At 37.9% G+C, this 13844-nt stretch overlaps 1 pseudogene; it reads right to left on the reverse strand.

Annotated features, from left to right (window-relative positions):
- Positions 1-10588: 10588 nt before the first annotated feature.
- LOC116409618 lies at positions 10589-11350 on the reverse strand (annotated as a pseudogene).
- Between the last annotated feature and the right edge of the window lie 2494 nt (positions 11351-13844).

Below are 13844 nucleotides of genomic sequence, written 5' to 3' on the forward strand. Positions count from 1 at the left end.
AGTGTAAAGGAACTCAATAGCTTCTGCTCAGGGATGGTGCTTCACCCCTGTTGGACTTCTTGTCTCACATTTCGGTGTAAGAGAAATAGAAACACTATAATATATGAGCAAAAGAGTGAGCACTGATATTCAGCAGAGAGCAGAAATAGAATGTATGGCATTACAAAGATGAGGTTTTTATACCTTTGGAAAGGAACATAACAGCCATTCTGTAACTATCCCCTGGGACATGAACAACACAAAGCCTCAAAAGAAGTTCTCTGGAGGATAAGGAGAAGCTTGAAGATATCTACATTGATTACATCTAAAACAAATAGAAGCAGAAAATATATTTATTATTTTACCTTTATTAAATTCTCAAGTAGTGATTTTTTCACCAGGCATGGATTCGCAATGAAATTCCACATTTCGCCATTAGCCAGTTGTTTCACGAAACTTCCACGAAAATTCGCCGCAGAAAAATTTGTCCCACATCAAAAAAGATTGCGGTTGCTGCAAAAAAAATATGCAGGCAACAAAAAAAAGACGAGGGTGACAAAAAAATTGCGTGGTTGGCAAAAAAATTGTGCAACAAATGCGATTCACGGATTTTTTGCAGTTTAGTGAATTTTCTTATTGTTTCGTGAATTTTTCATCGAAATGGGACAAATTTGCACATCACTATTCACAAGAGCTAAGATTTCTACTTCTGTTTCATTGAGTTAGCAAAAAAAAAAGCCCTTATTGTGATTGCCCCTTACCATGAATCCTTCTAAGATTTTCCCCATTCATGGTGGATATGATGATTTTTGGGTCATAAAACAACCGGTGGTCCATACTTTCCACTGATTGCAATGGAAAAGATCCATAATAGTAATGGGCAAAATGTTTCTCCAGGCATGGATTCACGGCAAATTCCCGCGTTTCGCCATTGGCGGATTGTTTCACAAAATGGATGAAAAAATTAGCCGCGGAGAAATTCGCAGCACGTCCAAAAATTGTCGCAAGAATAGTCGCAGGCGTCAAAAGAATAGTCGCACGTCCAAAATTGTCGCAAGAATAGTCGTGCGCCCAAAAATTGTCGCAAGAATAATCGCAGGCGCCAAAAGAATAGTCATGGGTGTCAAAAGAATAGTCACGCAGGCAAAATTGTCACAAGAATAGTCGCAGGCATCAAAAGAATAGTTGTGTGACATTTTCACCGTTTCGCAAATTTTTCGCTGTTTCGTGAATCTTCTCAAAGATTCGCGAATTTATTGGCAAAGCAAAACGGGACAGATTCACTCATCACTAATTCTCGCAAATTATAGCAAACTGGATTAAAAGCAAAACATTATGTGATATTACCCAATGTATTGCTACATGGGGTACCTTAGAGAATTTCTCTGCTATTTTACTGTTCCTTTCTCTTTCATGAGTATTTTTTTCTCAATTCTTGCTTATAGTGTCTAAGATTTAAAGTGAGGCCAAGATTTTAGCAGAACCCTTGTTATCACAATGGGTTTAGATACTGGGCCAGATTCGATTCGATGAGAAAAACTTATCTCATTGATTGTCATGTAAAAACTTATAGATGAGATTCAATTTGAGGAAAAAATATTTTTTTTTCCTAATTCAGTTCAAGTTTTTTCCAATAGGCTTTACTACAGATTTCATGTGATAAACGGTGAGATACGTTTCTTCTCCAAAAAACTGGGCCAGATTCAATTTAGTGAGAAAAAGGTTTATCATGTGAAACCGATATTACATTTGTGATGCAATTCAATTCAGAAAAACTTACCTCACAGTTTTTTGTGTGAAAACTCTATTGAAGTCTATGGGAACAAACTGGAACTGAATTAAGAAAAAAAATATTTTTTTTTCTCAAATTTTATCTAGTCTAGGGGGCACATTTACTAAGCCACGAACAGGCCGAATGCGTCCGATTGCGTTTTTTTCGTAATGATCGGTATTTTGCGATTTTTTTCGGAAAAATGTCGCAACTTTTTCGTTACTAATACGATTTGTGCGAAAAAACGCGAGTTTTTTCATAGCCATTCCGAAAGTTGCGCAAAATCTGGCGATTTTTCTTAGCGTTAAAACTTGCACAAAAAGTTGTGCTTTTTTCGTAGCGTTAAAACTTGTGCGAAACGTCGCACCTTTTAAGTTTTGACGCTACGAAAAAGGCGCATCTTTTCGCGCAAGTTTTAACGCTACGAAAAAATCGGCAGATTTTGCGCAACTTTCGAAATGGCTAAGAAAAACTCGCGTTTTTTCGCGCAAATCGTATTGGTAACGAAAAAGTTGTAAAGACGCCGAAAAAAACGCCAAAAATACAAAAAAGTCGCAAAATGTTCGTTTTCAAATCGGAATTTTTCCAATTCGGTTCAGATTCGTGTCTTAGTAAATGTGCCCCTATGAGTTTTTATGAGACCATGAAACCATGAGATAACTTTATTTCATTTAATAACTTCCCCTTGAAAAAGTGTGTGTGAAAAATGTGCTCAACTTGGAAATGTGTCAACTGACTATTTTATTTCTTTGTTGTATTTTTTTTTTTAAATAACTCTAAAACTCTAAAAACTTGAATATTAAAACCATCTATAGGGGGCTCTCTGCATCTTAAACCTGGCGTGCTTTTTGTTAGTATACAAAAAGTCACATAAAGCTTTATAAATGTCAAACGTTCTTGGTTCTTTTGAGAAAATATTTTTTCGAGAAAAAAACCAAAACCATTGTATACTGCCAAAAACACATACCTAAATCTTGAAAAAAAAAAAAAAAAAACATAAAGAAAACCTTAATGTAAATGGGCCCCTTAGTATCATTTAGCAACTAGAGATGTAGCAAACTATTTGCCGGAGAACTAATTCGCACGAAAATCGGGTGCAAATTAGCTGGAGCCAAATTTTGACCTCTCACCCAAGAGCCAGCAGATACATGGCAGCCAATCAGGCAGCTCTCCCTCCTGGACCACCCCCGGACCACTCCCTTCCATATATAAACTGAAGCCCAGCAGCCATTTACATTCTGCCTGTGTGTGCTTGATGAGTTAGCATAGGGAGAGAGCTGTGCAGGGGTTTGAGGGAGAGTTTAGGTAGCTTTGCTGACTAGTAATCTACTTTCTACTGCTCTGTATTAGCACATAGGGAGAGAGCTGTGCAGGGATTTGAGGGAGAGTTTAGGTAGCTTTGCTGACTAGTGATCTACTTTCTACTGCTCTGTATGTAGCTGCTGTGGGCAGCTGTCCTGCTACCCAATAGTCCTTGTAAGGACTGCTTTTATTTTCTGATTACTGTTACTCTTCATTGTGTACTGCAGCTCCGTCTGTGTGTGTTGGAGACAGGTGTGCTGCTCATAGTAGTGCACTAAGCACCAACCACACATTCACATAATTTTTTTTTATTTGTGTTTTTTTACTTTACTACTGTAATTTATAGAGCCCAGTGCTATTAGTCTAGCTGTGTTGGGGACTGGTGTGCTGCTCCTAGTAGTTCACCCCCAGCACCAACCAGAGATCACTTTTTTTTAATTAATTTTTATTTTTTTATTTTTTTTATTTAACTTACTGTTCTTTAATGTGTCCACTGCTGTTTGCTGTTATTCATAGTAGTGCACCAAACACGTTACACATAGTAGTGACAGCAATAATATATTCCGTATCCACTACTGCGGCGTTTTGTCTTTGCGTGGGAACCGGCTGTAACCTTTACACGACTTGATTGGCATGTAGACGCCGGACGTTTTAAAGCAGTTTATTACACAAGTTTAGAAATGTAGTGTGATTTCTGCCCTTTACAGCACAAAACGCAACGCTGTGTCAACAACGCATTTTTCAGAGAAATCTTTGCCCTTGATCCCCCTCCTGCATGCCACTGTCCAGGTCGTGGCACCCTTTAAACAACTTTAAAATCAGTTTTCTGGCCAGAAATGGCTTTTCTAGTTTTTAAAGTTCGCCTTCCCATTGAAGTCTATGGGGTTCGCAAAAATTCGCACTTTTTGGCGGAAGTTCGCGAACGGGTTCGCAAACTTTTTTTGTGAGGTTCGCTACATCTCTATTTGTCAGTATTCAAATCCTGCCAAAAAAGGCTGAATCTTGGCCGAATCCAGGAAACCGTCCTCCAGCTATCTCTCAATCCCTCTTAAGAGTCACATCTTTAGCTGTATGTAGGACCCTTGAATGGTTATAAAAGATATGAGGAAAAAGGAGATGCCCCTGTTGTGGAGTTTTCACTGGACCCCTCACAGACAGAGAGGTTGACGTTGCTTTGAAAGAAAAGTTCATTGCCAACATCTATGCAGGAGAAGTATATGCGGATGGACACTTCTTCCTAATACTGGCCACAGCTAAGATCATATAGATTCTCTGGTTTGACATTCCAAAAGGGCTTTAACCCAAGGCCACGTTTGCTCACGTATCAGTAAATAATAGATTAGTTGTTGCCACTATTTCTTACAAGGTCAGTTTCAGAATTGTGTTTTCAGTAATTAAAGACACAGTGAAGTTATACGACAGATTTATATTCAATATACGATCACACAAACAAGACTAATTACATGAGTAGTCCATAAAAGTTATTGTTGTTTATAGAATGTAGATTATTTAGTTACTGGATAATGTTCCTCCGATAAAAACATAAATTTAGGCTGTCAGTTTGTTTTCTGTATCTTTATATATTTCCGCAAAGTTTCTTTGATTTCCTTGTTCTTCAAGCTGTATATAATGGGATTCAAAAATGGAGTAACTACAATGTAAAAAAGAGATATGAACTTCTTCATAGTAGCAGAGTTATCATTAGCTGGATCAATATAAACAATACTAAGGGTCCCATAGTAGGTGCACACAACAGTTAAGTGGGAGCTGCAGGTGGAGAAGGTCTTCTTTTTTCCAGTCTTGGAATGCATCCTGAAGATGGTTATGAAGATACAGACATAGGTCCCAACGATGAAAGTAAATGGAACACACATTATAATAACTGAATATGCAAAATCAACCAGTGTTAATACAGATGTGTCTGAGGTAGAAAGTGCAACAAGTGGGCCAATATCACAGAAAAAGTGGTCAATGTGGTTAAAGCCACAGAAATCCAATTGGTACAACAAAATACCTTCACCAGCTGTAAAAACAAAGACTGATAACCAACACCCCACTACGAGCAGGAGACACACATTGGGACTCATGACTGAAATATAATGCAGTGGGAAACAGACAGCAATGTATCTATCGTAGGACATTACTGCCAGCAGAAGACATTGCACAGAAGAAAGAGCAGAAATACAAAGTTGGCATATGCACCCAACTAGAGTTATAATAATTTCTTCATTGAGTATGATATGTAACATCATGGGAACAGTGCTGGTAGTAACTAGAACATCTGCTAGCCCTACATGTTTCAGAAAGAAGAACATGGGCATCTGTAGATGTTTATTAAATGACACCAGGAATATAATGAGAACATTCCCACATAATATTAAAATATAGAGAAAAAGAAAAAGTGGAAAAAGTGGAATTTTAAACTTGTTGAAATAATTGAAACCCAGAATGATATCAGTGACCGCTGTTTTATTGTCTGTACACATGGCCAGTTAGTAGAAGGCCTTTATGGTCAACAGTGGGTTTGTCAAGATGTCAATCTAATTCAATGTTAAGAGTAAAAAGGTTGGGTTTAAAAACTATTTAGACTCTAAAAGATAACTGCAACCAAATGTAATACACTGTCATTGAATGTGAGATTGAGTTTTAGTGTAGATTGTGTGTATACATATGTGTAGTGTATGTGTATTTGGACTCCTAATAATTCTTACATAACATCGAATTATATTTTGCTGCATCGAACCCTCCACCAACCAGGGAAACCCCTTAACACATTAGGTCTCCAGGCCTCCCTTTCAACACATCTTCCCTCTCCTGCCTACTTAAATGCCTTCAACAAACAGCTTGCTCAACAGCAGAACATGCTATACAAGAATGATAGATGCAGGATAACTAAGTTGCATGCATTCAGATGGATGAGACACTTTTTCTTCTATCTTGGCCACACAGATTGGATAATACGTAATTCATATGAAAAAAGAGTGGTGGTGAATATATTTGTTCACTGTATATTTCTAGCTGCACACTAAGAAGAAGAAGGCTTCATGGCTGAGGGCCTCATTTGTTTGTAGAATAATCCATTAATCCCATGCACCTGGAGAAGAGAAATGGTGATATCAGTACAAAAAGGGAATGAGGAAAAGAAGGGGGGAATTACAAAAGCATTTGCTTAAAGAAAGAAAATATCTGAGAGAACAAGAAACCAGCTGAAAGAGGTAAAGAGAAAGAAAAATGGAGAGGAAAAATGAAGGGAAGATAGAAAAATAATAAAGAGATAGAAGTAATATAAAATGGCAGAGAGAAATAGAAAGAAGGGGCCTGTTTAGAAACACAAGGTGCCTGTGAAAGAAGCTGATGAATGTGGTTCCAAAGATAAAAAGGAAGGTTTCAACATTCATATGGGCTTCAAAGGGAGGTCTAAAGAAAAGTAAGTGGCAGCTGAGAGCACTGATGCTATTAGTTGGAAATGGGATGTGCTCCCACACCTATGCAGTTTCTCATGTGTCTGAAGGAGAGGTGTGGGTCTGGCTGTAACTAAGGTGTGAGAGGCTACTAGAGCCCAAAAGAGAGCCATGGGGCCTGTGAAAGAGGCAAATATTGGGGAAGCAAGTGCTGTACAAGTCTGTGTACTGATTGGTGAAGGAAAAGGTGACTCTGAAGAGTTGCTTGTAAGAAGGTGAAATACTGTATATATTGTATTTCAAACAGTGTCAGTCTTTAACCCCAGGGGCCCACCAGAAAACGTAAGACCATGGACCCACTCTCCAAAATATTTTTCCTCCTTTTCTCACTCAACATCTTTAGTCTCCTGTTATTTTTAATTACATGCTAGCATCTATCCTTTTGGCTATTTTTCCTCTTTGTTCCCATTCAGAAATAGGGAATGACCATGAAGGAGGCCAAATGGTCAGGAGCAGGAGGGCCCACTGATACCTGGGCCCACCGGGAGTTTTCCTGGTATCCTGGTGGGGCAGTCCGACATTGATTTCCAATGTAAATCAAAAATATTTAGTTAAGTGAGCCAGTGGAACAAACCCTTATGTTTGGCTGCCTTTTTTCTGGCCTGATAACATCAATGGCAGGACAGACTAGTTGGCCAGACAACTTGGTAGGCTGTACCCTGCTGGGACTAGGTGAGTTAGGAGTTTGTGCTAGTCAGTAAGGGCAGCCAGTGACCCAGACAAGGAGTCAGTGTTTAGGATTGAGCCTCGGGTGATTGAGCGCCAGTTAGGGAATGGAGTGTTCAGGAGTAAATTGGTGGGAACCTAAGGGAGCTGTAGGGAGACCACTAGGAGAATCTCATGCATTGTATGCTGATCACAACAGAGACATTGGGGAAATGTTTTATTAAGAGAGGAGGCCTGACTTGGTAAGAATGAAGGGGAAACCCATATTTAGACCCCACAGGATTGAGAGTCCTCTTTCTGTTAAACAGACTGCTCTGCAGAATGGACTTTCCTTTACTACACTGTTTTGTTCAAAACCTGGTTTAATGATTCCCTTTTCTCTGTAATAATAAAACAGTACCTGTACTTGATCCCAACTAAGATATAATTACCCCTTATTGGGGCAGAACAGCCCTATTGGGTTTATTTCATGGTTAAATGATTCCCTTTTCTCTGTAATAATAAAACAGTACCTGTACTTGATCCCAACTAAGATATAATTACCCCTTATTGGGGGCAGAACAGCCCTATTGGGTTTATTTAATGGTTAAATGATTCCCTTTTCTCTGTAATAATAAAACAGTACCTGTACTTGATCCCAACTAAGATATAATTAATATTAGTTGGAGGCAAAACGTTCCTATTGGGTTGTGACAGAACCCCAGATCCTGAGCAAAATAGAGAGGTAGAACAGTTTATTGATCATTCTGTCTGAAACATGTAAATGCTCCGAGTCACTATAATCTTCTGGGATCAGTTGTACAATCTCCTCCTCTATCACATATTTAGTAAGAATGTAGTTGCTCTTTAGCTTGATGAACTGTGACAGATATGTAATAGTTTAGACCATTTATTGCCCCCCCCCCCCCCGCATGTTCTGTGTTCTAAGAACCCCCATCCCTAACATAAGTATGAATTACAGTATCAGGCAATACAAGTGATAATGTTACTTACAGTTTGTCTCCGACATCAGGAATGATGGGAAGGAAGTCCGACTCTATTTATACTGGCAACAGAACGGCACAATATCTTTACATTCAGTGCATACAGATTTTGATAATTAACCCCCAAGGTAAAAAAAAAAAGTGATTTATAATAGGTACTGGCTGTTAATTAGTTGCAATGTGGGTGATCACTAATTAAGCAGAAAACAAGAGGGAACGGTCCCAAGTCCCTACTCTAAGGGGCTGATTTAGTAATGTGGTTTTTACTTTTTCACAAACGTAAAAAAAAAATGTGGATTTCACTATTTTCTCAAAAGCACTAAAAAATTGTGTTATATTTAAAGAAAAATTGACAAATGAAAAAACATTGCCATCTAAAACCTGTCAAGGTCATGTAGAAGCCAATGGGAGCTGTCCTAGCTATATTGGAAAAATCTTTCTTTGCTTTCTGGTTTGAAAGGTTTTCATAGGGTTTGTTTTTTTTTTAAAATTGTAGGATGTGTCCAACAACTCAAAATTGTGATATATTTAACAAAAAATTGACAAATGAAAAAACATTGCGATCTAAATCCTGTCAAGGTCATGTAGACATCCATGTGAGCTGTCCTAGGCATATTTGAACAATCTTTCTTTGCTTTCTGGTTTGAAAGTTTTTTATGGGGTTTAATTTTTGTTTAAATTGTAGGATGTGTCCAACAACTCAAAATTGTGATATATTTAACAAAAAATTGACAAATGAAAAAACATTGTTATCTAAATCCTGTCAAGGTCATGTAGAAGCCAATGGGAGCTGTCCTAGCTATATTGGAAAAATCTTTCTTTGCTTTCTGGTTTGAGAGGTTTTCATGGGGTTTGTTTTTTGTTTAAATTGTAGGATGTGTCCAACAACTCAAAATTGGGATACATTTAACAAAAAATTGACAAATGAAAAAATATTGCCATCTAAAACCTGTCAAGGTCATGTAGAAGCCAATGGGAGCTGTCCTAGCTATATTGGAAAAATCTTTCTTTGCTTTTTGGTTTATGTAGGTTTATGTAGGTTATGTCCAACAACTTAAAATTGTGATATATTTAACAAAAAATTGACAAATGAAAAAATGTTGCCATCTAAACCCTGTCAAGGTCATTTAGAAGCCAATAGGAACAATCTTTCTTTGCTTTCTGGTTTGAGAGGTTTTCGTGGGGTTTATTTTTTGTTTAAATTTGCTGTCCAATGAGGAAAAGGCTCATGTTCACAGACATTTCGGGGCACATTTACTAAGCAATTTTGAGGAAAAAGTCCATTTTTTTCTTACTTCTAGATATTTTCAAGATTTACGAATGAGTTGTTGACAGTAATGAGTTTTTCAGAAATTGTCCCGGAAAAATTAGAGTTTTTCAAAAATAACTCCCATCATTTGTAATTTATTAATGTTTAGGGAACTTTATAAAAAAATTGGCAGGTTTGTTGAGTACCATTGAGAATCACAGATAATCAGTACCTTTTTCCGTTCTGCATAGCTCCTCCTACCCATGTAGTAGGGGAGAGAGCCCCTCCTTCCCACACTGGAGTCTTTCTAAAAGGCTAAGTCAGCTGCAGCAATTACCTTGCTGCTCAGGTCTGTATTAAAGGGCTGGGTTTGTGATTAATTATTCTTCCAGGGTACACAGTATGCAACACCAGTTTTCCAAGAAGTGTGTTTCTTTGAATTGATAGTTTTAATTCTGTTATTTGGAACAAAAACTGGAAACGGACCCTGTGTCTTGGTTGTGGTTAACTGGTCTCCAACAGTGTCACTGTGCATTACATGACAAATGACTCTCTGTTTCTGCTTCTACATTTAGAAAATGAAGGTTTCCAGGGAGGAAATGTTCAGCAGTAATCCTCTCTAGCACCTCCCCTTTCCTTCACTTCCTCTGCTGAATGTCTGGAAGAGTCAGGAGAGCCAATGACACTTCCTAATTGTCTCCTCCATGTCTCTATGCTGGGAGCCTAGTCCTGTCCTGCCTCTCTCTTCTCCCAGCCTGACTTATCTCAAGCTACTCTTAAATGGAAGAAGAGATGCCCCTATTATGGAGTTTTCCCTGGACCCCTCAGAGACAGAGATGGTGATGTTGCTTTAAGAAAAAAGTTTAGTTTTCGAGTCAAACCTTGAAGGCAGAGTCCACATAGGTTTTATCAGTACAAAATAATGTTGTTGTTGCCTGGCAGGATTCATGGCTCCCTCTGGTAGCTACAAAGGGATTTACTATTTCTTACAAGGACAGTTTAAGAATTTATGAGAGAAGTTATGATTTGTGTTTTTAGTTATTAAAGATGCAGTGAAGTTAGATTTATATATTCAATATATGGTAACACAAACTTACAAAGTTATGGCTGTGTTTATAAAATGTATTATTTTAGTTACTGGATTACGTGCCTCTTCCAAAAACATATATTCCGGCTGTCAATTTGTTTTCTGTATCATTATATATTTCCTCAGGGTTTCTCTGATTTCCCTGTTCTTCAAGCTGTAGATGATGGGATTAAAAAAAGGAGCAAATACAATGTAAAAAAGAGATATGAACTTCTTTATAGTAGCAGAGTTTTCATTAGCTGGGTCAATATAAACAATACTAAGGGTCCCATACTAGGTGCATACAACAGTTAGGTGGGAGCTGCAGGTGGAGAAGGTCTTCTTTTTTGCAGTCTTGGAATTCATCCTGAAGATGGTTATGAAGATACAGACATAGGTCCCAATGATGAAAGTAAATGGAACACACATAAAAACTGAATATGCAAAATCAACCAGTGTTAATACAGATGTGTCTGAAGTAGAAAGTGCAACAAGTGGGCCAAAATCACAGAAAAAATGGTCAATGTGGTTAAAGCCACAGAAATCCAATTGGTACATCAAAATACTTTCAGCAGTTGTAAAAACAAAGACTGATAACCAACACCCCACTACGAGCAGGAGACAGACATTGGGGCTCATGATTGAAATATAATGCAGTGGGTAACAGATAGCAATGAATCTATCGTAGGACATTACTGCAAGCAGAAGACATTGCACAGTAGAAAGGCCAAAAATATAAAGTTGGCATATGCACCCAACTAGAGTTATAATAATTTCATCATTGAGTATGATATGTAACAACATGGGAACAGTGTTTGTCGTAAGCAGAACATCTGCTAATCCTACGTGTTTCAGAAAGAAGAACATGGACATCTGGAGATGTTCATTAAAGGACACCAGGAATATAATGAGAACATTCCCACATAATATTAAACTATAGAGCAAAAGAAACAGTATAAAAAGTGGAATTTTGAACTTGTTGAAATCATGGAAACCCAGAATGATATCAGTTACCGCTGTTTTATTGTCTGTACACATGGCCAGTTAGTAGAAGCCCTTTATGGTCAACAGTGGGTTGGTCAAGGTGCCAATCTAATACAATATAAAGAGTGAAAAAGATGAGATAAAAACCACATAGTCTCTAAAAAAAAATAACTGCACCCAAATGTAATACACTGTCACTGAATGTGAGATTGGGGTTTAGTGTTGATTGTGTGTATATATATGTGTAGTGTATGTGTACTTGGACTCTTTAGATATCTTACATAGCATAGAAACATATTTTGCTTCAGAAAACCCTCCACCAACCAGGGAAACTCTCTTTCAACACATCCTCCCTCTCCTGCCTACTTAAATGCCTTCAACAAACAGCTTGCTCAACAGCAGAACATGCTATACAAGAATTATAGATGCCGGATAACTAAGTTGCATGCATTCAAATGGATGAGACACTTTTTCTTCTATCTTGGCCACACAGATTGGATAGTACATAATTCCTATGAAAAAAGAGTGGTGGTGATATTTGTCCATTGAATATTTCTAGCTGCACACTAAGAAGAAGAAGGCTTCATGGCTACAGCACACTTGAGGGCCTCATTTGTTAGTAAAATAATCCATTAATCCCACGTACCTGCAGTAGTGAAGAGAGATGGGGAGATCAGTACAGAAAGGGAATGAGGAAAAGAAGGGGGATAACAGATGCAAATGGTTCGGCTTAAAGAAAGAAAAGATCTGAAGAGAATGAGAGAACAGCTGAAAGAAGTAAAAAGTAAGGACATAGATAAAAATGGAGATGGAAAAGAAAAGGAAGATCAAATAAATGCAAGGAAATTAATATGGCATTGATAAATGGATAGAAGGGACTTTGGCCTGATAACATCAAAGGCAGGACAGACTACATGGTAGGTTGCACCCTGTGGGGACCTGGTGGGTAAGGAGTTTAGTACTAGGCTCATCTCAGAGGTTAGAGGTAGGTGTGCTAGTCAGTAAGGGCAGCCAGTGACCCAGACAAAGAGTCAGTGTTTAGGATTGTGCCTTGGGCAATTGTGCACCAATTAGGGATTGGAGTGTTCGGGAGTAAATTAGTGGGAACCTAAGGGAGCTGTAGGGAGACCACTAGGAGAATCTCATGAAATGTATGCTGGACACAACAGAGACGTAGGGGAGAGGGGGCCTGACTTTGTTTGGATGAAAGAAACCCTTATTTAGACCCCACAGGATTGAAAGTACTTTTTCTGTTAAACAGATTTCTCTGCAGAATGGACCTTTATTTATTACACTGTTTTGTTAAAAACCTGCTTAGTGGCTAATAAAGAGGAGAGAAAATTGGGTTTATTTAATGTTAAAATTATTTTCGTAGAGATATAGTATGGAGATACCTTATCTAGAGATCCCCAGATCCTGAGCATTCTGTATAACAGGTCTGTATGGATAAAAAAAAAACATGGAAAATATGAGATATTCCATAACCTGGGCTTTGCCAGTACTTTGTAAAGGGGAAGAATATGTCCTACTATACTGTCCTGCCATGAATCTATATAGGACAATAAATGCTTGCCTTTTTCTGCTGCTGACTGGCTTTGTTTTCTACAGTTAGATTTATTATCAAAAATTACTACAGGTATAGGACCCATTATCCAGAATGCTCGGGACCAAGGGTATTCTGGATATGGGTTCTTTCCCTAATTTGGATCTCCATACCTTAAGTCTACTAAAAAACAATAAAACATTAATTAAACCCATTAGGATTGTTTTGCACCCAATAAGGATCAATTAGTTGGGATCAAATACAATGTACAGTTGTATTATTACAGAGAAATAGGCAATACGTTTTAAAAATCGGAATTATTTGATTAAAATGGAGTCTATGGGAGACAGGCTTTCTGTAATTCGGAGATTTCTGGATAACGGGTTTCCAGATAACAGATCCCATACCTGTACTTTTAAAAACCGAGACAATCAAAAATAAAAGCATTAAATATCAACATATTAAACAAAATTAACCTTCTGAAGCTCTGAATGGTGAATAGGCCAATTGCATCTTAGACAAATGTAGTGATGGAAGAAATAAAAATAAAAAACATCTGGTGCAATACGTGTGTAAATTAACCGCAGTGCAAAGTATAAACAGTGAATCCACTCCCACTTACTCTATCCGCTTACCAGATGGCAGTGAATAAGGGCCAAATATAAATGGAATAAACTTTGCTTGTAGGGAAGGCAGGATCAATTTGAAGTAGTAAACCAGGCAAAAAAGCAGTATATCTCGACGCGTTTCGCGTTCTGAATGGCACGCTTCCTCAGTTGCTCCTTAGCTTGATGAAATGTGGCAGATATGTAATGATTTAGACCAGTGATCCCCAACCAG

The sequence above is a fragment of the Xenopus tropicalis genome, chromosome 3 (assembly GCF_000004195.4).
Source record: "Xenopus tropicalis strain Nigerian chromosome 3, UCB_Xtro_10.0, whole genome shotgun sequence".
NCBI lineage: Eukaryota > Metazoa > Chordata > Amphibia > Anura > Pipidae > Xenopus > Xenopus tropicalis.